Source organism: Typopeltis vanoorti, chromosome 19 (assembly GCF_054136105.1).
Source record: "Typopeltis vanoorti isolate ZY-2024b chromosome 19, IOZ_Tvanoo_1.0, whole genome shotgun sequence".
Lineage (NCBI taxonomy): Eukaryota > Metazoa > Arthropoda > Arachnida > Uropygi > Thelyphonidae > Typopeltis > Typopeltis vanoorti.
In genome coordinates, this window is record NC_143567.1 from 105,097,412 (window position 1) to 105,122,799 (window position 25,388).

The 25,388-nt window shown below is 34.4% G+C and overlaps 1 protein-coding gene across 2 annotated transcripts in view; it reads left to right on the top strand.

Annotated features, from left to right (window-relative positions):
• The window catches only part of LOC150096426 (uncharacterized), a 46,608-nt gene that overhangs the window by 18,485 nt on the left and 2,735 nt on the right, over positions 1-25,388 (top strand). Inside the window, exon 2 of one of the 2 annotated variants that reach the window (XM_090409096.1) lies at positions 21,197-21,343. The gene's annotated coding sequence lies outside the window, so the exon portion shown is untranslated. Of the gene's footprint in view, positions 1-21,196; positions 21,344-24,356; positions 25,237-25,388 lie in introns of those variants that run through there. The other variant, XM_090409097.1, reaches the window with a different exon arrangement.

Sequence of the window (25,388 nt, forward strand, 5' to 3'; positions counted from 1 at the left end):
CAGCCTTCTTCAGGTGATATTATAAAAGAAAAAACACTAAACATTGAGGGTTAAAAGACTATGAACATCATAGACAGTCTTTATACATAATTAGCATTAAAACGTTGTAGTTGTATTTGAAGCTGTTCTTTACATAGTTTTATGAAAAAAATTTATAATGTCACCTGAAGAAGGCTGTTACAGGCCGAAACTAGTAGTGTGTTTATATTAAAACCTTTTTAATTAAATCTCGGTTCTAGTCATTCAATTTTTTTCATAAAACTATGTATGTTAACCGAGTCAATGATCATTCCGTCATATATATATATATATATATATATATATATATATATATATATATATATATATATATTATAATTCTTCGTCTAACATTGGGAATTATATTATGCACCAGGTAATGATGTCTATTATAATACTTACTCTAACAATAAACACTTTTTGTTCTGTAGGTCCAAATACTTCCTCTAATCATATTATTGAAATTATCCATACTTTAAAGAATAAGTTTAACTTTCTCTCCATTGAAAGTTCATATCCTGTACTTGAGTCTGTTTCTGCTTCTTCTGATTGTTCGCGGGATTTTTTTTTTAATTTTTTATCAGCCACTTATCCATCTCAGGATTAAATTTTTTAACGTAGAATAGATCAAATAATATCACCACTTACCGATACTGGCACACCACAGACTGATAACATGATATTAGTGAATATTACCTGAATAAGGGAATCCCCGGACCAGGAACATTTTTCTCTTTTGTACTTTTCTCCCTTTACGGTAATTAAGCCTAACGCGAAACAGACAGCAAAGGCAGGTTTTAATAACGTGCATATGATTGGTGCGGTATTAACAAAAAATCGCGCAGCCGAAAGATAAAAGCATAGCTGACAATTGAGTTGAAATGCTAACTCTCTTCAACAGAATTCCATATGTGAAACTGCCATAACATTCATTATGTATATATTACTTAGTTTTAACACTTTTACGAATTTTAACACGTTTAGAATTTTAACACTTTCAGTTGAATTTTATTGCTTCCTTGGGAAATCGAACTCGCACACATCTAATTAATAACAATAGTTTTTAGTTAAGATACTGTGTTTGCCCATGCAACAATTGCTTTTGTTTCAGTCTATATAGCATAGTTTCTGTATGAGGGGACATGTGATTCATTAATTAGTGTGTTTTTATCCCAGTTGTCTCTAATTGCACTATTTGTTGAGAAATATATTACACAGACTGCTCATACCTTATTAACTGGCATAATAAAAGTACATGTTTTTATTGCCTCTGCAGTATAGTTGCTTTTAGGGAGGGGTATTGTTTACCACTGCAAGCGAGTAACTATGTCCCCACATGAACTTGTTTACGCTTTTTTTCATGGGTGAAGTATATGCGAAACTTTTATTGGTAACAGAAAACTAGCTGGGATGACAGTGATAATATAAAACGAGTTTTGATATGTATATAAAGTCAATATCAGCAGTCCCTGATTAATGAAAGGGACAGGAAGATTTTGGAGCTTCCCTGGAGTGCTTTCGAAGTAAATACAATTAACCACTTCTTTGAAATGAAACATATGAATAAGCAATATTTACTAATATTCATTAAGCGCTGAAATACGCAGCACCAATCTGTGAAATTTTCCATTAAAATATAAAAAATAACAAAAAAATAAATATAAAAGTTAAAATACGTTTCTTTTAAAATAAAAAAATCTACTTAATCTTAAAACATTTTAAATTTGTTTTCATTATTTCACGGCCCCCTCAACAAAACTTACGGCCTCCAAGGTGGCCGCGGCTCACAGTTTGGGAAGCGCTGCTCTAGATCATAGATGGCGAACCTATGGCATGCGTGCCAGAGGTGGCAAGCCCGAGAATTTGGCTGGCACGTCAGTGATTTACAGATGATATCCTTTTATACGCTTATAAATTATTAACTTTTTCTTTTAATTGTTACAATACGCACAAATTAAATTTTGTTTTAGAGCAGAAAGCAGCTATGAAGATGTACAAAAGGTAGCGCGACCCAAAGACAAAGGCAACCTACAATTGTTAAGTTGAAATGTTAATTCTCTTCAACCGAATTCCATAACATGTGAAACTGTCATAACAACATGCACTATAATGCATATTTCTTAGTTTTAACACATTCACAAAGGGGTGTCGTTTATCGTTCTGAAGGAACATGTCTTCATCGGTGGGCTAAACTCAAAATAAGTTTCAATTTTTGGTTGAATTTTATTGCTGCTTGTTTGCGTTTGAGCTGGAACAGGAACTCACACATGTATTATATGGCATATTTCAATTCGTGGTAGAATTTTATTTGAAGTTAGCTTTTGTGATCTGTCGTAGTGACATCGAAAATATCAAATGAAATTAAACAAACACTTATTTCATGTAATTGAAAAATTGGACAAGAGTTTTTAATTAGATACTGTGTTTCCGGTGCAACATATGGTTTTGCTTGAGTCAATACAGCATAGTTTCTGTGAGAGGGAACATGTTATTAATAGTTAGCGCCGTTTTTATTCCAGCTGTCTCTATTTGCACTATTTGTTGAGAAATATATTACACAAACTTCAAAAGCCTCTGTACCTTAATCAGAGATACAATAAAACTACCTGATTTTCTTGCATCTGCAGTATAATAGCTGTTGGGGAGGGTGAGTTATTATCGCCTCGACGTGAACATGTTTAAACATTCTTCGTGTGCGAGGCATATGCAACACTTTTTAATGTCCTTTTCTTAAAGTAAAATCAAGAGTTATACACCAGTTATACGCGAGGGCGAGATTACGAGAAATATGGTAAGAGTTTCGCCCACAAGTTGACATCCTTCTGCTGTTTCCCCTGCTCAACTAACTTCGATGGTGCGTTACAATGCTTAAATATTTTTCTCACTACTGTTTCGTCTTTTTCTTTTTTTCAAACTAACATAATGTAAATTATTTTATTAATACAATAATCAATTTTGCACTGAATAACATTATAAATTTATATGTAAATAAATATTATAAATAAAATAATATATTATAAATAATTAAAAATAAATTAATTAACTAAGTTAAATTAGTTTTTCCCGTATGAAAAACTGCCCGGCACGTCAGCAAATCGATTGGTAAAATTTCGGCACGTCGGCAACTCGATTTGTAAATTTTTGACACGCGCCCATAAAAAGGTTCGCCACCACTGGGCTAGGGCAATTCCCAGTACGGCGGCAAGTGTATTCCCGTTAGCTTTCTGGTCGAATTTCGCACGAAACTCCTATAGTTTCTGTAATCGGCTTTGAAATAATGTTGGATTTAATATCCACTTAATTTATATAATTTGCATCGCCGAAGTGAAGCATTTCGCCCCTTATTTTAGTAAATACTTTTGGTAAATATTTAGTAAATACGCACCGACCGAGAGTACGCTTACGTTAACTACACCTCTCCGACGCTTCGAGCTTCTTAGTACTGAGAGTTTTTGCTCTCTTAGGTTTCTGCCATTAGGGACAGATTGCAATGCTGAACTGATGAACTTTAAGTTTGGCGTTGCTGTTACCCTTGAGCAGTGGTGTTGCTAGAACTTTTGCCGCCCGGGGCAGTCCCAGAGTTTGCCGCCCCTCTCAATACACACCAGAAATATTACAAAAAGTCAAAACCACTTATAGGGAAATAAATTAAAACACTATGTTTATTTTTGAAGTAAAACTTTAACTTCAAAATTATTAAATGTTATTTTTCTTGCTCTTCTGTTAGCAAAATCGTCGGTGATATTGGCGAAGTCTATTTCATAGTAATTTTGATAATTCTTAATCAGTTTTAATTATCAAAACTAGCAACACTTACAGTAGTTGTGAGAAAAATTCGAAGTAGTATTACAATGCAGTCATCCCTCGACTTACGTCCGGGTTCCATTCCATCCAGTAAGACCTAAGTCGATACATTAAATCAACAGAGTTATAGGGGTTAGGGCCTTAATTGTAATAAGTATAGTGTCATTTTAATTTTTAAACCTTATTATAAAACTGTACTGTGTGTTACCGCTACTATAAAACAGGAAAATAATCACCCAAATCTTCCTCTACAATCACATCTTCATTATCTTCCCTGTGTGAATGATCTGGCTGTCGCTCTTCTGGTGTAATCTTTGTTTTGTTTTGTTTTTGATGAAAATGTCCAGTGTGCTTCGCTTATTCCTCTTCTTTTGATCATAACTTTGTTCGTAACAAGCAAACGCATCATGTATTTTCGTTTCTATTATTAAGTAGCGTTCAACATTGGGGTGCAGGTCTTCAGCCATTTTGAGAACATCTGCAAGTTCCTTCACTGTAAATTGTTTGATTACCTCTCCTGTTTCTCTTTCCCCCTCTTCCTTTTCTCGTTTTTCCTCTTCTGCAACAGTTGTCCCTCCAGTTTGACCAATTCTTAGTTGGTCAACTCTTCAGGGAAACTTTCTATGAGTTCAATTATGTCGTCATCATTCACTTCGAGATTCAGATTGTTTGCCAGGCCCACTATTACAAACTTCCAAACTCATGCACAAACCTTTTTAATGTATTTTTCCATCTGCCACTCATACACTGAGAATCACTTTGTCCCAAGCCACAGCAATATATTTAATAGCATGATAAATATTGAATGTTTTCCAGAATTGCATGAGAGTCTGGTCATTTCCTTCCGTAGCAGAAATGGATTGTTCCTCTTCTTTTGATCATAACTTTGTTCGTAGCAAGCAAACGCATCATGTATTTTCGTTTCTATTATTAAGTAGCGTTCAACATTGGGGTGCAGGTCTTCAGCCATTTTGAGAACATCTGCAAGTTCCTTCACTGTAAATTGTTTGATTACCTCTCCTGTTTCTCTTTCCCCCTCTTCCTTTTCTCGTTTTTCCTCTTCTGCAACAGCTGTCCCTCCAGTTTGACCAATTCTTAGTTGGTCAACTCTTCAGGGAAACTTTCTATGAGTTCAATTATGTCGTCATCATTCACTTCGAGATTCAGATTGTTTGCCAGGCCCACTATTACAAACTTCCAAACTCATGCACAAACCTTTTTAATGTATTTTTCCATCTGCCACTCATACACTGAGAATCACTTTGTCCCAAGCCACAGCAATATATTTAATAGCATGATAAATATTGAATGTTTTCCAGAATTGCATGAGAGTCTGGTCATTTCCTTCCGTAGCAGAAATGGATTGTGAAAAAGTTCTCCTTAGATAATAAGCCTTAAACGCTGCAAGAACTCCGTGATACATCGGTTGGATCAATGAAATAGTGTTTGGTGGGAGAAACATGGCCTTGAACTTGATGACGATCATCTTTGTAATACTGATGACCTGGAGCAATATGTAGAATTAATAAAATTTTAAATTCTATATTTTCTTTCACACAATGGCTTTTTATTCCACTCGCATAACAGTTGATTAAGGCATCCTCTAACAATTTTTGAGCATCCACGACTACTTATTGCTTCGATAATGAAGTAGGAATATTCATCCTAATGTTTTTGAAGATTCGTGGAGTCTCAATTCTGCCATATCACAAATGGTTTCAGTTTATATCCAGCCACATTACCCGTAACAGAATCGTAACACGGGCATTAAGAGCTTTGATACTAAGTGTAGATTTTAGCTTTTTTGTGGATGAATGTTCGTTCGGCCATTTTTTTCCGCAACAAGGACGATTCATCCATATTAAATATTTGCAGTGGCAAATAATTTTCCTCCGTAAAAATTTTATCCAATGTTTTAACAAATTCGTTGGCAGCTTTATCAGCACTTGCAGATTCCCATATATTTGCACATTATGCAGGTCAAAAGTGCTTGAATCTCATGAACCAACCGGAAGAAGCACTGAATTCCTAGTCATAATCAGGTTTTGCTTTCTCATTCAACATGTTGAAGAAACTTAGTGCTTTAGCAGTTATGGCCAGAGTGCTAAGGGTTATGCGCTTTTGGTTCAGGTCTTCTATCCATGATGCAAGTAGCTTTTCCATATCACCGATAGAACTTTGTCGTTGCTTCATCACTATCGTCGATTTAATGGGAGTAGATCCTTTCACAGCCTCTACGATTTTATCATTATATTTCAAAATGGTCATCACTGTAGTATGATATCATCCGAAGTCATATGCGATCACACCGACGGATTTACTAGCTTCATGTTGCTTTTTAACTTGCAACTTCGTTTCAAGATCAATTGCTAACCTCTTTTTCTGTGATTATTCATTAGGTTGTTTGATTGTGCGTGTAGGAGCCATGTTGCACAAAACATCGCGAAATATTTAACGATAAATACACAAATAACTATTTCTCAAACACAAAATCAACAGAGGAACTGTTGATGACACCGACTGCCGAGGCAGGTTGCCTCTGAAAGAACTGTTGCCACTGTGAATGCTGTACCTTATGCTCGCTTGCGTCTTGTTCGAAAGTATAGCCGAAAATGTTATTTAATCCGTTATGGGATCACGGACGTAACTCGAACGGACGTAGGTCGAGGGATGACTGTATTTGGAAATGAGTTCTCGAGACTGTATTTTAGAATTAACTGGAAAAGTTCAAAAAGATTCAAAGTGTCGCCTGGGGCGGGCCACCCTTTGCCCTCCACTAGCTACGCCTCTGCCCATGGGATGAGGGGTAACGAATGGCAATGCTGCAGCTGATGGAGTTTTAACTGAGTCTTTGCTGTTGCTGTTACTCCTTAGATGATGTACGAGCGGCTCTGCTCGGTGGCAGGGTTGGCCTGCCACTGGGTAGAGCCAATGCAGAGTTGTTCTCGGTGACGTGGTGAGCCTGTCACTGAGTAGAACCAACGATGTGGTCAATATTTCGGTCACTCATAGGGAGTGATCCGGGGATTTATCTAATTTTTAGAGAGACCTTTACTTCTACAGTGTCTCTGACGAAAGCCAATGAGTTTGTAAGCTGTCAGGCAGTGAAACCTTATCAAAATTGAACAATAGGAGGCGAATATATGGACGCTCATAGCTTTCATCTCTCCTATTGGGTTCGGCTAGGGCAAATCGTAATATGGCGACAAGTGTATTCCGGTTAGCTCTTTGTTCAAATTTCGCACGAAACTTTATAGTTTCTGTATTCGGCTTTGAAATAATGTTGGCTTTAATATCCACTTAATTTATATAATTTTGCATCGCCGAAGTGAAGTCTTTTTGGTTCTTTATTTTAGAAAGTATTACTGATTTTTAGATTATTAAATATCCAGAAGTCTCTTACTAAAATTCCATTGTTATTGTTTACTGATTCTCCCTCTGATCCCATGCATCCTGATATTGGTTTGCTTCCCACTCTAGTATTTCAAACACCCATCAAGATTGTTGCTTCATTTTTATTTGTTTCATCAGTAGATTCCTGATGTTTTTCGTAAGTCTTCTGTCTCTTCCTCTTTTACATCCACTCGTGCATAAATTCTGAATTGAATGTTTGATTCATAATTTTCATTTTCACTTTGATTATTCTGTCTGATATCCAAGTATAATCAGAAATTTTGTTTTTCCATTTTTTGTTAATCCAAATTGAAGCCACAATGAAGCCAATTTGTTTTTTTGGAACTCAGGAGAACATGACATAATCTTCTAGAATTTGAGATCACTTCTTTTTTTTTTGTCTTCTCTGTTATTGCTAATATATCAATGTTTCTATTTTTTTTAGTTCTCTCATTAGGTCGTAAGTTTTGCGTCCGATTCCACGGACATTCCATATAGTTATTTTTAATTTTTTTAAAGAGAATTCCCTGTCCATAGGCCAGTGTTTCTCAAACTTTAGATATCCATGTACTCTTTAAGTTTTCATTATTAACAAGAACCACCTTAAATAAAAATAGTATATTTCATTCTAAATGTCTAATTTATTTGAATTTAGGTGTATATGTAAACATATAACAACAAATTAAGTGTAAAAAATATGATTTATTTTTAATAGAACAAACGTTATAAAAATCTATACATTTTTACTTAATATAAATAATTTATCCTGAATGAAAGGAGTAAAATTGCTTATAGTGGAATAAAATTTCAGCACAAATTGGCTCTATAGTTGTTAATTTCAATCTCAGATGCGGTTCGACATCTATAATGCGGTTTCTATTCTTTGTCTTAATATCTAAATGGCTGAAATTCCAACTTCGCACGATATGAACTTGGAAATGGAAAAATTAACCTTAGAACTTTATCTCTGTTGATTCAGGAAATTCATTCTGTATTTGTAGTCAAAATGACGATAACGTATTCTCGATGTATTTATTCTTTAGGAAACCATCAGAAGCTAGTTTTAAAATTTGTTCTTCTTCTATTGACGATAGACCCTTTGGCGTAAATTTGTTTTTATTGAAAGGGTATCTTATTCACTCAATGTTAATATCATATTCAGGGAAATACTTTTCAAGATTCATTTTTAAGCTTTGTAAATGCTACATAATAGTAAATTTCTCATCATCATCAAATTGTCCATTTGCACTTGCGAGTAATTCATGAAGAGATGGTAACGAGTCAAAATTTCACTACCATCCCGTTTTTGCCTTAACTTCATCTTTGCCAATGTGGAGTTCACTTTATCTTGGACATGAAATATAGAAATTGCTTGCCTTATCTCAATTACATCTACTAATAATTCATATAATTATTTTTTTATCAGTGGCTATCGTACGACCTTCGCATTATTGCAGGCTCCGAATGTACCGTCATATATATGAAGCTGAATGAAGATTCACGAGTGATCTCCCGCGAATTTGCAAACTTCAAATGAAACAGTTATCACAATTTGAGCACGAGAATTCATACATAATATATAATTTATTGAGTAATATATACGTTTAAAATGATTCTATTTTTCTTAATAACGATTCCATGCGTTAAGGATGCATAGCTGAAAATTGACATGTACCCCTCAAGACCTTTCACTCCGACCACGAGGATACGCGTACCATAATTTGAGAAACACTGGTATAGGCTATCAACCTTTCGCAATCCCACTACTCGACCTTTTGAGTTCGGTAGTGGGGCTGCACTTTAAGGCCTCCGACCTGCCTTGCTACTTTCTTCACTTAATTATTGCATTATCTTAGAAAACCTATGCCATTTTTAATTTTTTGTGTTCATTTTGTGTAATTGCTGAGTCGACAATACATTTTATTTGTCTCGATGAACTTAATTGAAGATTTGAAAAAAACATTTTGAAAAAACCTTTGAAAAAAAAAAAAAGCTGTTGACATTCCAGATTATGCTATTTTTATTTTTGCTCAGAATCAAATTTCACAGAATACTTTACAGATTCCCCGAAGGATGCGATTTGACGACTTTGCTTTATAGATAATAATAAGAAAATCTTTAATCATATCAAATGCGAAGCATACATACTGTGAAAAGTATGAAATACGAAATTAGAAGAAAGCAGATACCTTAGTCCCCCTTATCCGCGGATTAGCTAAACGCGGTTTCAGTTATCCGCGGTCAAGGTCCGAAAATATTAAATGGAAAATTTCAGACTTAACCCTCCAACCCTCTGATGTGTAGGAAACAGCCAGACCTCCGTAGCTATTTTCATGGATCAAAACTTCATCCCATTCTACCTTTTATCATGTCAGTATCTTCCTCTGCAGTTAATCCCGTTACTGCTGTTCTAGAGTCATTAGAGGATTAACTTTTGGTGAGTGATCTTTGTGTCACCTGTCTTTACCTCTTTTGTGTTACTTTGAATTTCTTTACTGTCCTAAGATATTTGACCTTTTTGCCTCTAAAATTATATATTATGTATCTTCTCAAAAATTGAAACGAATTTTACATGTGCGAAATTAATCAATCCTGAAATCACGACCGATCAGACTTTGCAGTGAATCTATTTAGTGATAGTAAATTTGTTGTATTTTATTCTTCAAATCAGCGCACCGGATGATTTGCACTGATTTTTCTTTCACTTTAATTTAATTTTATTATTATTCTATTTTTTGATGAAATAGTTTACCTGGAATACTCTTTCCAGTTCCTCTTATATTTTATTCCTTGGAAAATATCATTCTGTGTCATACAAACAACTTAAAAATTCGCCTTCAAGATCAACTGTACAGTCAGGCATCTTAAATTACAAGAATAATTTTTTCTAACATGATTTCTTTATTAGTTATAATGTAATCAATTTACAGATTTTTGCACTCTTGCATTCTCCGGGATTATACGCCGTGATTCTTCTTTGTTCTATAAGAAAAAAAATCAGATAACAGAAGAAAAATATGTAGTATTTTCTTTTTCATTGGGTAAATTTTCAATGTTCTTTTTTTGTTTTGAAAAGAAAGTGCAAATAATTTTTTCTTAATGTATTTTCCATTATAACAGCTGATATAATTATGATTTAGTTCTGCAATAAAGCATACTGCAAAGCTATCACTCAGTTTGCTGGAGGCTTGAAAAAGATTTAGTCTCATCTCTGATGTTAATTTCCCTACATATAGTAATAACGTGGTGTTGATACCAAAGTCTTGCGGTTGTTGACATGAAAAAAAGTTTGCACAGAGAATTCCTCTTATATTTTATTCCTTCGAAAATATACTATTAGACATTTCGAAAGAACAATCATTCTTAAAAATAATAATTCCTTAAATAATAAAAATTCCTCTTATATTTTATTCCTTCGAAAATATACTATTAGACATTTCGAAAGAACAATCATTCTGTTTATAAAAACAACTTAAAAAATTCAGTGGCGAACATCCATTTTCTGCACGAAGACCAGGTCTGGCTCCCACTGATAAGACCTCAATAAAGGTCGAAACCGGTTTGGGTAGTGGCCCTTCATATTAAGCATTGCATTATACACGTCCGAAAGGGGGTGTACTTTGCATTATCGGATAAGGTAAGTGATACGAAGGTTTTGCCAAACGAGATAATGAGTGCTCAAACATTGAACCAATTTAAGATGAGGTATGAAATACATCACCTCTGTTAGAATGCATCTTACTATCGCCTCCGTTTATTAGACTTGACTCCAGGAGGTGCATAATAAATTCTCTTTATGCAATCGCTTTTCCATAGCAATAACCGGCTGATAACATTAATCAAAGGATATAAAAAATCGCATAATTTATTTCATTCTATTGTTATGAACATCTACTGTTGCCTGTCGAGTGTGTATATATATACACACTCGATATCAGAAGAAAAATATGTTGTATTTTCTTTTTCATTGGGTGAATTTACAATTTTCTTATTGTAAAAATGTAAAAAATATTAAGCATGTGTAAGTATTTGTTATGCACAATTCTGTTCATGTAATGTACTATATATTAGGTATAGATAATAAAGTTTGATTTGATTGATTGAAAAAAAAAATTCATACCAAAATATTCCTCAAAGTGTTGAAGGAGGAAAGAGGATAGAGAGAATAAGTCGTTCTTGAACGATATATAAAGGAGGGTACGTAAGGGAGTGTGCATGACTTTTTTGCATGGAGAGTGAAATTTATTGCCAAATGAGGTGATAAGTGAGCAAACAGGTATGATAAATATTATATCTGGTAGAATGCAACTTACTATTGCATCCATTAATGAGTCTTGTATAATAATTATAATAATAATAATAATAATTTTTTTTAATATATTTTATTGATTGCTAAAATATTTATACATACAATAAACATGTTGTGTGACATTGCATCTTATAATTTTACAGAGTTCAGCACTAAGTGCTGCAATTCCTACATTGGATTTCAATTAAAATTTTTAATAATACTTTTTTGCCTTTATATTATATATTTACAACACATATTTACAACATAATAATAACAATGAAGATTATACAGAATTTTTTGTATAATATTTTATTTTTTTATTTTTTTATTTTATTTATTTATTTATTTTTTTAAGTTTGAGAAAGAATGATTATACATACAAATTTCTGCATTTGCTTATAAGGATTACTTGTAGATGAGTAAGGCAAGTTAATCCTACCTACTTCGAAGCTTGGGTTAGCTTTTATGAAGAGAGTGGGATTTAGCCTTCACTATTTGTGTTGTTGCTACTGTTTATGTATGGGATGTAGACATTGGATGCTAGCGATTTGTGTTAATGGTTTCTTAACTTTCTTGGTATATTTTCAAGAGTTCGTTTTTTAATGTTCTGTAGTTATCTACGGGTTTTAACTTTCTTGGTAGGTTGTTGATTTGCGTGGGTATCTGATGTGATCTCACAAAAGAACCGTATGAGTTGTTGAAGGGTGTGGGGATGTAGAGAGTTGTTGTAGGTCGTGTTATACGATATGTGTCTCTGTTGTTTCGATAGATGATGATGAAGTAATTCCTTGTTAATGTCATGTAGTGTTTCAGGTTTTTAATCCTCAGAATTCTGTGTATCGCCATGTGCTTGTCGGATATTGTTTGTTGCGTGTAAGGTGTCCAGATCACTGTTGACACGATTTTCCTGTGTAGTGTTTCTAATTTTGTTAGGTGGCTGTTTGATGTATTTGTATAGACTGTTATTCCGTATCTGAGTAGGGATTCGCAGATACCGTGATATAGGAGTTTTTTTTATGTTGGGTGGAATGATGTCTTTAACTTGGAAGAGTATTGCTTCGATGATCCGGAGTTTGGTGTGTAGGTATTCTATATGTTTTGTCCATTTAAGGTGGAAATCTATATAGAGACCGAGGTATTTTGCCTGTGTGTTACAGGTTTGATTTCGGAACATTGGCAGGTATTTTTGTTGTTAATGCAGCGGTATGTATGACAATGGATCGATAGTGATGCGGGGCGTATGATTCTAGGGTTGTGTATTATCAACATCTGTGTTTTGGTGCCGTTGATTAGAATTGCGTTTTGGTGGAAGTATGTTGTGATTTCGTTTAGGTCTTGTTGTGCTTTGCAGAGAGCTGTGTTAATGTCTGTGTGGATTGCTAGTCGTGCAGTGTCATCTGCGTATTGAAATATTTGACTTCTTATGGATATGTTATGGACATCGTTAATGTATATGTTGAATAGAGTGGGTGATAATACGGCACCTTGAGGTACACCGTGTTTTACTTGTATACTCCGACCGTGACATGTACCTATTTTTGTTACTTTTGTTCTGTTTGAGAGGTAGTTCTTGAACCATGTATGCAGTGTTCCTCTTATACCTATTGGTATAGTTTGGTGGGTAGTATGTCATGTTCAAGTGTGACAAATGCTTTGGTTAGGTCCAGCAGTATAAGGATGGCGTACTTGTTTTTGTCAAGAGCTTTGTTTATTGTGTCTGCGATGTCTTCTAATAAAGTAATGGTGCTTTTTGTTTTCTGAAAGCCGTATTGGTTTTGTGAGATGATGTTGTGCTTCTGTAAATAGTTCTATAGTCTGGTGTGTGTTATTTTTTCTAGAATTTTTGAGATGACTGGTGGTGTAGCTATTGGTCTGTAGTTTTGAGTATCGTTTCTTTTGCCGAGTTTGTATATTGGCGTAATTACTGCAGTTTTTAGTTGTTGTGGAATAATGCTTGTGTCGAATATTATGTTCACGAGTTTCAAAAGTATTGGATTTATTTGTTCAAAGTGTGTTATAAGGTCTGTGAGTCTTATTTTGTCAATTCCTGGAGTGGTCTTTGATTTTAGTTTTAGGAGTGCTTCTTTCAGTTCTTGTTTTCTTATGGGTGAAAAATATATCGTTTGTTGTTGACTTTGTGTTGGTAGTTTTTTGTTGATCGTTGGTAGTTTGTCTATATTGAGTAAATTGTGTGATGTTGTTTGTGAAAGCATGGTTGAATCATTCTGCTTGTTCCTCTTGGTTTGTGTCCTGACCGAAGCTTTTGGCAATAAAATCTTGTGCTCAAGTTTTCTTTTTTCGGGTTACTAATTCGTTGAGTGTAGCCCATCTTTGCTTAATGTTGTCATTATATTCCATGAATTTTTGGAAGTAGTAGCGTCTTTTTGCCCTACGAATTTTTGTTGTTAGTTTATTTCTTGTGTTTTTGTATACGATTTGTAAATGTGTGTTACTGGGTGACTTTTTTTTAATTTTTTTCCTTAGATTATCTTTTTCAGTAATAGTATTTAGTATGTCGTCATTTATCCATGGATTGTTATTCTGTTTGTCGCCTCGTTTGTGTTAGTTTATATCGACAATGCTCTTTAGTATGATCGAGTTTTGTCGACTTTTGTGGTGGTGGGAGGAGGGGGGTTGGAAACGTAATAAAACAAAGTTGAGACAAAGTAGTGATCGGCAATTTTTACGTTAATTGCTGATTATGTATATGTATGGATGGGAGCCCGTATATTGATATGATCAATGCATGATTGTGTTAGTGAGTTATTGAGTATTTCTTGTCTTGTTGCGGAGTAAATGGTAGGGTTTATGTTGTATTGACTTCGTATATCAAGATATGTGTTAGTGGTTGAAGAAGCGTGGTCAAGAGTATTTATGTTAATGTCTCCTATTAGGATGAGCCTGTGTGTTGTATGCGGTTCGATGCCGCTAAGCCATGTTTCTAACTCGTGAAGAAAACTGAGTGGATTATTATCTGAGGGTCTGTATATTGTGTTTATTGTGTATTTGATACTATTGTGGCTATTTGTGATTTCCAAAATTAGTATTTCCTCATGTTCGAAGTGAGTTTGTTTTTCTGTCACATTGTATTTTTCTTTGATAAATGCCACGATGTCACCTGATCTTTTGTATGGTCTACATAAGTTGTAGGTTTGATAATTTTTTATGTTGTATGGTAAAGTTCTGTGTCGTTTATTGCAACTTCGGTCGTATTTAGCGCATCTATGTTTATCATGGTATAATTGAGCTGTGTTATCAATGTACGCCAGTGTTTTTTTATACTTCTTATGTTTGTGTGTATGATTGTGAAGTTGGTGTTGGTGGAAATGTTGTCTGACCCTTTCTTCAAAGAGTCAAAGACCTTGAAGTTTACGTTGTCTGACTGGATATGTTCGCCTATGTTTGAGATCTCCATTATATAGTTATATAATGGAGGAATAATAATAATAATAATAATAATAATAATAATAATAATAATAATAATACACACAGTTTATTATCTTTCAAAGAAATTACATGAGTGTTGGGGACATTTTGTTACTATGTTATTAAAATTTTTATGATTAGGACAATGTATTATTATAATTAATGTTAAAATTAATAGTAATCCTAACAAAAAAATTTGTTACAACTTTACATTAAAGCAGTTAAACAGCTATTTTTGCATTTTAATTTTACAATCCATTTTTGTTCACAATTCACATTAACAATGACCCAATGAAACTTTGCAGTTCAGTATTAACCATGTGTACAATTCGGTAGATTACTTTACTTTCAATTATCATCACCTTTCAGAGAATGACATATAGTTTATGATATTCAGGAAGCAGGGCTGCAATTTCTTACATTACACTTTTCACTCTTAACATCTTTTTAATTGCATGATGTGGAATTCATATAACAGAATAATGACGATCACCATAATCGTTTACATATAGTGTTCACTGTTACACAAGGTAGTTAATAAGATTACATGTTGCATTTAACATTTTATTATGTATACATATTGATTTCTCTTTTTTTATTTGACAAAGTGTTATTTTTATCATACGGATATTAACATTTAGTCTATTCACATATTAAATTTTAGGTTTAGTACTGAATGTTGCATAATAATAATACCAACAACCATAATAATAATAATAACCATCATTGAAAAATGTATAATAATAATCAATCAGCTAACGCCTTTTTATTCTCGAATACGGGGAGTAGGCCATTTAGCCCTATCTAAGTTTTGGAGACTGAATGGGCAGTTCAATCTCCACTGGTACCAATCAGAGATAGCTGGTCCAAGGCTATCACTAAGTAAGCTGCATGCAGTGAAGAGAGACAGCTCAAATGTGCCGCCATCTCGTGGTCCCTAACCCTAACACAATATATTTAATGTCTGAAATAATGTGCGTTCTACGGTCGATTTTCTTGAGTTTACGGGACGAAAAACCCGAGTTTCCGAGAGGAAAAACTGGCTTGCCCGTGCCAGAGATCGATTAACTCGGGAACGGTCGGAAAAAGGCTTTTTTGGAAAAAAAATAAAAAAACGCGTTTTTTTATTTTTTAATTTTTAATTTTCATTATAGTAACCTATAATGAAAATGTGAAATGTCTTTTCAGACTTGTGTGTGTGTTCTGTGAATATATGTTAATCAACAATTTGGAATATTCAGAAAACCTAGATAGTACCAAGATGTTCCCATTCTGGAAAGAAATGTAAGTTTTTTTTTTTTTAACTTGAACCTAACAATTGATAATTATAATACAATAATCACTGTTCATATGTTTTTTGGTAAGCGTAATTCTAATACTGAATAGTTTTTTTTTTCTTCTTAAGAATAATCATAGGATACATATTAAAGTACCAACATGGATACATTAACGACTTTTCATGTCTAATGTGTATGTGTGTGTGTGTGTGACACCAGTATATAATTAATTATTCAGAAAAGTTCGAAAGACTGTCGCCATCACGACTTACTCTAAGAATTCCCACCCTTTAACAGTAAAGAAATACCCCAAATTATATTGGAAAAATTAGTACAACTATAGAAGAAGAAAAAGAAAAAAACTGTATGTTTGAGTGACATAGCATATAATTAAATTATTCAGAAAATCCTCGAAACTGTGAATTTCCAAGCACATAACGTCACGATTCTTATCTCTAAATATCACCCACAAGGCAATAAACGAACCAAAAACATCACGTGATATTTCTGACAGACAAGGGCCCAGCGAAATTCCAAACATTCCAAAATCTATAACAACAAACATTCACGTCACGATTCCTTATCTTATCTTGATCTTAATCTGGTCAGAAGTGTCCACCAATCACGACACGATTCCTTATCTCTAATATATCTCCCTTTTCCATTCAAAACAACAACGTCACTTATTTACAACTAACAAATGACGTCACTTATCTACATCTCATAACAACAAACATTCACGTCACAATTCCTTATCTTATCTTGATCTAGATCTTGTTTAAAGTGTCCCACCAATCACGACACGATTCCTTATCTCTACCATCACCCATAATTCCATATGCGAACCAAAACACAAGAACTGAAGCCATTGACACATATGCCCACTGGGAAATTCCAAACATTCCAAACCCATGAAGTCACGCCCACAGGAAGCATTTGTTTTAAAGGGTTCCACCAATCACAACACGAATCCTGATCTCTACCATCACCCACAATTCCATACGCGAACCAAAAAAAAACCTCCACAATTCCATACGCGAACGAAAGCACAAGAACTGAAGCCATTGACACATATCCCCTCAGGGAAATTCCTGACATTCCTAACTCATGAAGCCACGCCCACCGGAAGCATTTGGTCAGAAGAGCCTCCCCTACTACTAAGTTGCAATAAACGACAATGCAAATTACGCATACAACATAAACAATTACCAAAACTAAAACTTATGTAGACCATACAAAAGAGGAGGTGGAATTGTGGCATTTATCAAAGAAAAATACAATGTGACTGAAAAATAAACTCATTTCGAACATGCGGAAACACTAATTTTGGAAATCACAAATAGCCACAATAGTATCAAATACACAATAAACAGAACATACAGATCCCCAGATAATAATCCACTCAGCTTTCTTCATGACTTAGAAGCATGGCAAAGTGGCATTGAACCCCGTATAACACACAGGCTCATCCTAATAGGAGATATTAACATAAATACTCTTTACCACGATTCTTCAACCACTAACACATATCTTGATATACTAAGTCAATACAACATAAACCCTACCATTTACTCTCCAACAAGAGAAGAAATACTCAGTAACTCACTAACACAATCATGCATTGAAAATATCAACATATGGGCTCCCATCCATACATATACATAATCAGTAATTAACGTCAAAATTGCCGATCACTACTTTGTCTCAACTTTGTTTTATTACGTTTCCAACCCCCCTCCTCCCACCACCACAAAAGTCGACAAAACTCGATCATACTAAAGAGCATTGTCGATAACCATGTAAAAAATACAGACTTAAATTATCTACTTAAAATAAATGATCCTGTAACATTATACGAGAATTTTCAACTAAAGTTCACAGAAATTTACAAAAAAGCAACAAAGCCTACACAAACGAGGCGACAAACAGAATAACAATCCATGGATAAATGACGACATACTAAATAGTATTACTGTAAAAGAAAATCTATGGGAAAAAAACCCAAAAAGTCGCCCAGTAACACACATTTACATACCCTATACAAAAACACAAGAAATCAAACTAACAACAAAAATTCGTAGGGCAAAAAGACACTACTACTTCCAAAAATTCATGGAATATAACGATAGAATGAAGCAAACGTGGGCTATACTCAACGAATTAGTAACTCGAAAAAAGAAAACTTCAGCACAAGATTTTGTTGCAAAACGCTTCGGTCAGGACAAAAACCAAGATGAACTAGCAAACTCGTTCAACCATGCCTTCACAAACAATATCACACAATTTACTCAAAATAGACAAACTACCAATGAACAACAAAAAACTACCGATACAAAGACAACAACAAATGATGTATTTTCCACTAGTAACAAAACAAGAACTGAAAGAAGCACGCTTTCAACTAAAACCAAAGACCACTCCAGGAATACACAAAATAAGACTCACAGATATTATAATACACTTTGAACAAATACATCCAATACTTTTGAGACTAGTGAACATAATATTCGACACAGACATTATTTCACACCAATTAAAAACTGCAATAATCTGCAATATACAAACACAGTCATGTCAAAAATTCTAGAAAAAAATAACACACACCAGACTACAGAACTATTTACAGAAGTACATCATCTCACAAAACCAATACGGCTTTCAGAAAACAAAAAGCACCATCATTTTATTAGAAGACATCGCCGACACAATAAACAAAGCTTTCGACAAAAACAAGTACACCGTCCTTATACTGCTTGCCTTAACCAAAGCATTTGATACACTTGAACACGACATAGTACTCACCAAACTATACTCAATAGGTATAAGTGAAATACTGCACACCTGGTTCAGGAACTACCTCTTAAACAGAACAAAAGTAACAAAAATATTTACATGTCACAGCCGTGGTATACACAAAAAAAAAAAAAATAAATAAAAATAAAATAAAAATAAAAATAAAATAAAAATAAAAAAACACGGTGTTTCTCAAGGCGCGATATTCTTACCCACTCTATTCAACATATACATTAACGATGTTCATAACATGGCCATTAGAAGTCAAATATTTCAGTACGCAGATGACACAGCTCTATCAGGAATCCACACAGACATCAACACGGCTCTCTGCAAAGCACAACAAGACCTAAATGAAATCACAACATACCTCTACGAAAACGCAATTCTAATCAACGGTACAAAAACACAGATGTTGATAATACACAACCCACGAATCATGCGCTCCGCACCACTATCGATACACTGTTACACATACCACTGCATTAACAACAAAAATACCTGGCAATGTTCCGAAATCAAACCTGTAACACACGCAAAATACCTCGGTCTCTATATAGATTTCCACCTTAAATGGACAAAACATATAGACTACCTACACACCAAACTCCGGATCATCGCAGAAAGCTCTTCCAAGTTAAAGACATCATTCCACCCAACATAAAAAAAACTCCTATATCACGGTATCTGCGAATCCCTACTCAGATACGGAATAACAGTCTATACAAATACATCAAACAGCCACCTAACAAAATTAGAAACACTACACAGGAAAATCGTGTCAATAGTGATCTGGACACTTTAGACGCAACAACCAATATCTGACCAGCACATGGCGACACACAAAATTCTGAGCATCAAAAATATGAAACACTACATGACATTAACAAGGAATTACTTCAACATCACCTATCGAAACAACAGAGACACATATCGTATAACACGACCTACAACAACTCTCTTCATCCCTACACACTTCAAGAACTCATACGGTTCTTTTGTGAGATCACATCAGATACCCACGCAACTCAAGAACCTACCAAGAAATATAAAACACATAGATAACTAAAGAACATTGAAACACGAACTCTGGAAAATATACCAACAAAGTTAATATACCCATTAACACTAATATACACATCACAAATCAACAGCATCCAATGCCTACATCATATGCATAAACAGTAACAACAACATAAATAGTGAAGTCTAATCCCACTCTCTTCACAAAAGCTAACCCAAGCATCGAAGTAGGTGGGATTAACTTGTCTCACTCATCAACACGTAATCCTTATAATCAAAGAATTAAGATTATGTAACAAAACAGTCAGTAAAGTATAAAACAATAAAGAAAACACTGAAGATACTGATTATTATGTGATGATATCATTAATATAATATTACTATCTAACATGAAAAAATAATGTAATAAATTATTCTACTTATTAAAAAAATATGTATATAATGAATTTATATTGTATGTTTTTTAGAAATAGGAAATATAATATTTTAATTGCATCTGTAAATATATTTCCATAATGACACTTTCTCGAACTTTGGAAAAAAAAATAGCAAACTACAACATATAATATTGTGTACTATAAAATTGTAAATTATTACTGCGATTGTTATTTTAAAAAAAATAGCAAAAAAAGCTATGTTATCATCATTGTTATTGAAATCTCATTATATGTATCACTTATTCCTGAACCTTGTAAACTAATATACTGAATGTTACTCAAGATGATAATTGTATATATGTAAATATTTGAGAAATCAAAAAAAAAATATATATAAAAACTTAGTATGAGAGATCATTACCGATGTTATAAATGTTTTGTGAAAAAGTGAAATGAAAGCATTCAACATTCCCTACTGCTAACAAGTTCAAGAGAATATACAAATGCAAATTTTGAAATAAAATAAACTACAAATTGAAATATAATTGTAAATTTTAAAATGCAGAAATTACTATATAACTGTTGTAATATAAAACTCATAACTTGTTCTTTTTATGATTATTATTAATTTTAAAGTTAATAAAAATATTATATTTTCACAACTGTAATAATTCTAATAGCATGTGACAAATGTTTACTATAGTCTTTGATTTTTTGGAAAGATAATAAACTTTTGATATAATAAAATTTTTATTATTTTATTATTATTATTGATATTTGTTAATATTTCATAGGTGTCGCTTCACTCTACTGCAAACAGAAATGTGAACTTTGTGCTCCTTGATATTTTGAGGTGACCTTCAAAGTTAACGGACGTGACCTTCGACCTGTCGGACAGAGGCTTCTCAAGTATATGAGGACTTGGAAATAACTAATTTCAGGTATGTATGTATTTAGAAATTGTGCATTGTATGGAAACCGACGATACCATACAAACCGAGACATCCAGCAATCGCACCGACGTTGTCCGCGTATGTATGGCGGATACCATGTTCGGCTGCATTTTCCCGCCAGTGACGGAACCCTAACAGTAGCCAAAAATATGGAGTCATGATAGCGTTTGTGTGGTGATAACAAACACGAAACGAATACCCAACTCATTTTTACTTCATTTCTTGTATGCTTTATTTATATTCTCCTCAGTGCTGCTTGTGCCTGTTAAGTGTTATCGACTACTATTCAACCGACAACATTGCATCGTGCATGGGATATATTTAGTTCTGCCGCATATGCCCTTCCAGCGCCCGTAATATTACGAAAGATACGTCAGCTTCTCTAACAGGTTTCATCTGTGGTGACATCCAGCAAAAGTGCTTGTTATTTGTGTTATAGCTGTTTTCTTTATATCCTAAGTAACTTCAGTTCCTCTGGTAAAGGAATGTTCGTTTCAAAATCGGCGGGCGCAATTATTCCACTAGCGAGAAGCTTTTCTCCACTACCCATCTGCGCGTCATTGTGACGTCTGCCTGATGGATGAAGGCACGAGGGCGAGGCGCCTGCTAACGCATCACGACGTGCACAGCGGTCGCCCATAGACTTCCATGTTAAAAAATGGACAGTTGGAAAGGAAAGGAGGAAACGTGAGAAAGATCGTATCGAAGCTAAATTCTAATATTAGCATGTCATGCAATTTGTTACCTTTCAGTGAGAATAGCGCAACTTACTAAAATTACGGCTCTTTTCAGGTTTTGATATTAATCCATTTCGAATATCGGACTCTTTCCTTTCAAACGGCTGGCTCTTTAACATGGTAGCCTATGGGAGACCGCAGCGGACGCATTAATGCGTGAGCGGGTACCTCGTCTTCTTTCGCTACCGGAAATGACGTCACCGGAAGGGGAATGAACCTGAAATCACATCAGATTGACGGCATTATGACGCTCGTATCTCTCTCTCTCCGTCGACGGTTAGCATAGCGACCGTGGTCTCCCTATGTGGCTGTGGTTACGATCGGTCGCTTGCGTGCATATGCGGCCGAGCATGTTTGCTTTTTACGGTATATATATCCACAAGCGGCTAGGGTGAAAAAAGCTTGCCGCACTTGTGATTTTCGTTTCCGAAAAATAAATAAAGGTACATTGCATCCCTGCTAATAAGATATTTGAAGTAGTCGAAAGAAGTAGAAAAAAAATCTTGCAGTTTTAAGCAAAAGACAAAAGCGAAGAGTCTGTGAATAAAATACCATTGGATAAATTTTTGATATTAAAAAGGCTCGCAATCGGAAACCTCGAGTAATGCAGTTTAACACCATTTATTGTTCATAAAAAAAAACGTTCCTAAAATTGAAATGTGAAACCCATATAATCTTATTTTGTAAGGAAAGAAAGCAAAATGTAATATTTATTGCAATAAATATTATTTAAAAATTATATTTGACATAATCTTTCCAATGCAAACAAACATTTTCATTATTTATTTTTGCACATGTGAAATTCGTTTTTATTTTGGGAAGAGACAACAAATTGTGCAGCAAAAAATGTCAAATATCGTAGGGCAGTAAAGAAATTCCAGGTAACCCAGTGCACATAAAGACAATAATCCGTTAACGGCGGAGGGTGGGGGGAGATTGCAGTTGAACAGATAAAATACTGATGAAGTTTCATCAGCATTCTACTTTTTAATTAGGTCAAAGGGATTTTAACATAGCCAGTTTGGTTGTAAAAAGTGACTCATTTGAAGAAATATTAGCGGCATAACATAATAATAAAATCGTAAAATTCATAATGCTTCAGAATAACTTTAATACCAAAACAAGATGAGACGCATCTGTAGAAATCTATTATTAGTCCTTTTAATTATGAACTCTAAGATATATTGGTTATATTTATTTTTGTGTTTTTACTTAAATAAACTAGTTTCATTTTGTCATATATGGTTTTCACTTCTGGACTACCTGGACTTTTAGACTATTGTTCTTATCAGTATTACTAAATTCCAATCTCCTCTGGAAAGTTTCTCTTCGTAAATGTTTGACTTGGGTTGACCAAACACTGAGCGAATTTTTAATCCAGAATTAGCAGTTTAATCCAGAGACAACAGGTTTTTTGTGTGCTGCTGCTATTTGTATTAATTAGTTGGGTAAGAGCAGTTTCTATCACATAAACAGAGTATTTGAATCCCCCCCCCCCGAGTTACTCAAAATTAAAACTTTAAACAAATAGCACTCGCTCTACGATGGCTCAGGAACGACTCACTTGTCTAATAATAATATCTACAGAGCATGAAATTGCATCTACAATCAATATAGATGAATTAATTCGAAACTGATTGAGGCTGTTTAATGCGACTTCTGAAGGAATATGTATATATATATATATATTCAGGGCCACATTTACCATTAGGTGCATGATGCGCAAGCTGGGGGCCTCACTCTCTATGGGGGGCACAGAGAAAAACCTTACTCCTCACAGAGAACAATAAAAAAAAAGCATAGGACGTATATACACGTCCAGCAAACCTGGATAGTTATTATTTTTAGTTATTAGTGATTATTTTTTTAAATTTTAATATTTAAGTTTAACATCTAAGTTTTGTAGCGGAACAAAATGGGATGTAATATCACTTTATTTTAATTATCATTTTATATTATAAAGTGTGTGTATATATATATATATATATATATATATATATATAGAAGAACGATCACAGACATATTTAATGCACAAATTCCCAATTTCAAATGTAACTATTAAATAAGCACTTCGTAGATTAAAATGTGATATTAATAATATATCATGTTCATCGCTCTGTAAATGCTGCTATATAAATCGGCCGCGATAACGATGACCAAAAGCGCCATCTTGCCACAGGTATTTTATTTACTGGCCATCTTCATCCACATGGTGGTTTCCTGCTGCAGGGAGTTAGTTTCTGTTCGTGATATGTGCGCATTCGTTTTGTAAAAAAATCTAACTTTGTCCTCTCTTGCTTAGTATATGCTGCTTGTATTGGTTATGTTTGGATCTGTATGTATGTATTTAGGAATTGTGCATTGTATGGAACCCGACGATACCATACAAACCGAGACATCCAGCAATCGCACTGACGTTGTCCGCGTATGTATGGCGGATACCATGTTCGGCTGCATTTTCCCGCCAGTGACGGAACCCTAACAGTAGCCAAAAATATGGAGTCATGATAGCGTTTGTGTGGTGATAACAAACACGAAACGAATACCCAACTCATTTTTACTTCATTTCTTGTATGCTTTATTTATATTCTCCTCAGTGCTGCTTGTGCCTGTTAAGTGTTATCGACTACTATTCAACCGACAACATTGCATCGTGCATGGGATATATTTAGTTCTGCCGCATATGCCCTTCCAGCGCCCGTAATATTACGAAAGATACGTCAGCTTCTATAACAGGTTTCATCTGTGGGGACATCCAGCAAAAGTGCTTGTTATTTGTGTTATAGCTGTTTTCTTTATATCCTAAGTAACTTCAGTTCCTCTGGTAAAGGAATGTTCGTTTCAAAATCGGTGGGCGCAATTATTCCAGTAGCAAGAAGCTTTTCTCCACTACCCATCTGCGCGTCATTGTGACGTCTGCCTGATGTAACATCCGTTTCATCCCCCTTCCGGTGACGTCACTTCCGTTCGCGAACGTGGACGAGGCGCCTGCTAACGCATCACGACGTGCACAGCGGTCGCCCATAGACTTCCATGTTAAAAAATGGACAGTCGGAAAGGAAAGAGTCCCTGTTAAAAATTGGATTAATTCAAAAATTATGGATTATCCGTTTCGGCGCTTGGTTGCGCTGTGACATTCGAAAGGTAGGGGATTGTCATATATAAGGTTTAATGCTTTTTGGAAGTTTGAAAAAAAGATACGTTTATTGTAAATAAGAACCAATCAGAGTATTAAAAAACAATTTCTCTCATAATTTCTGTTCATTACAAATTCATTCCATTTTTAGTGTGTGTAG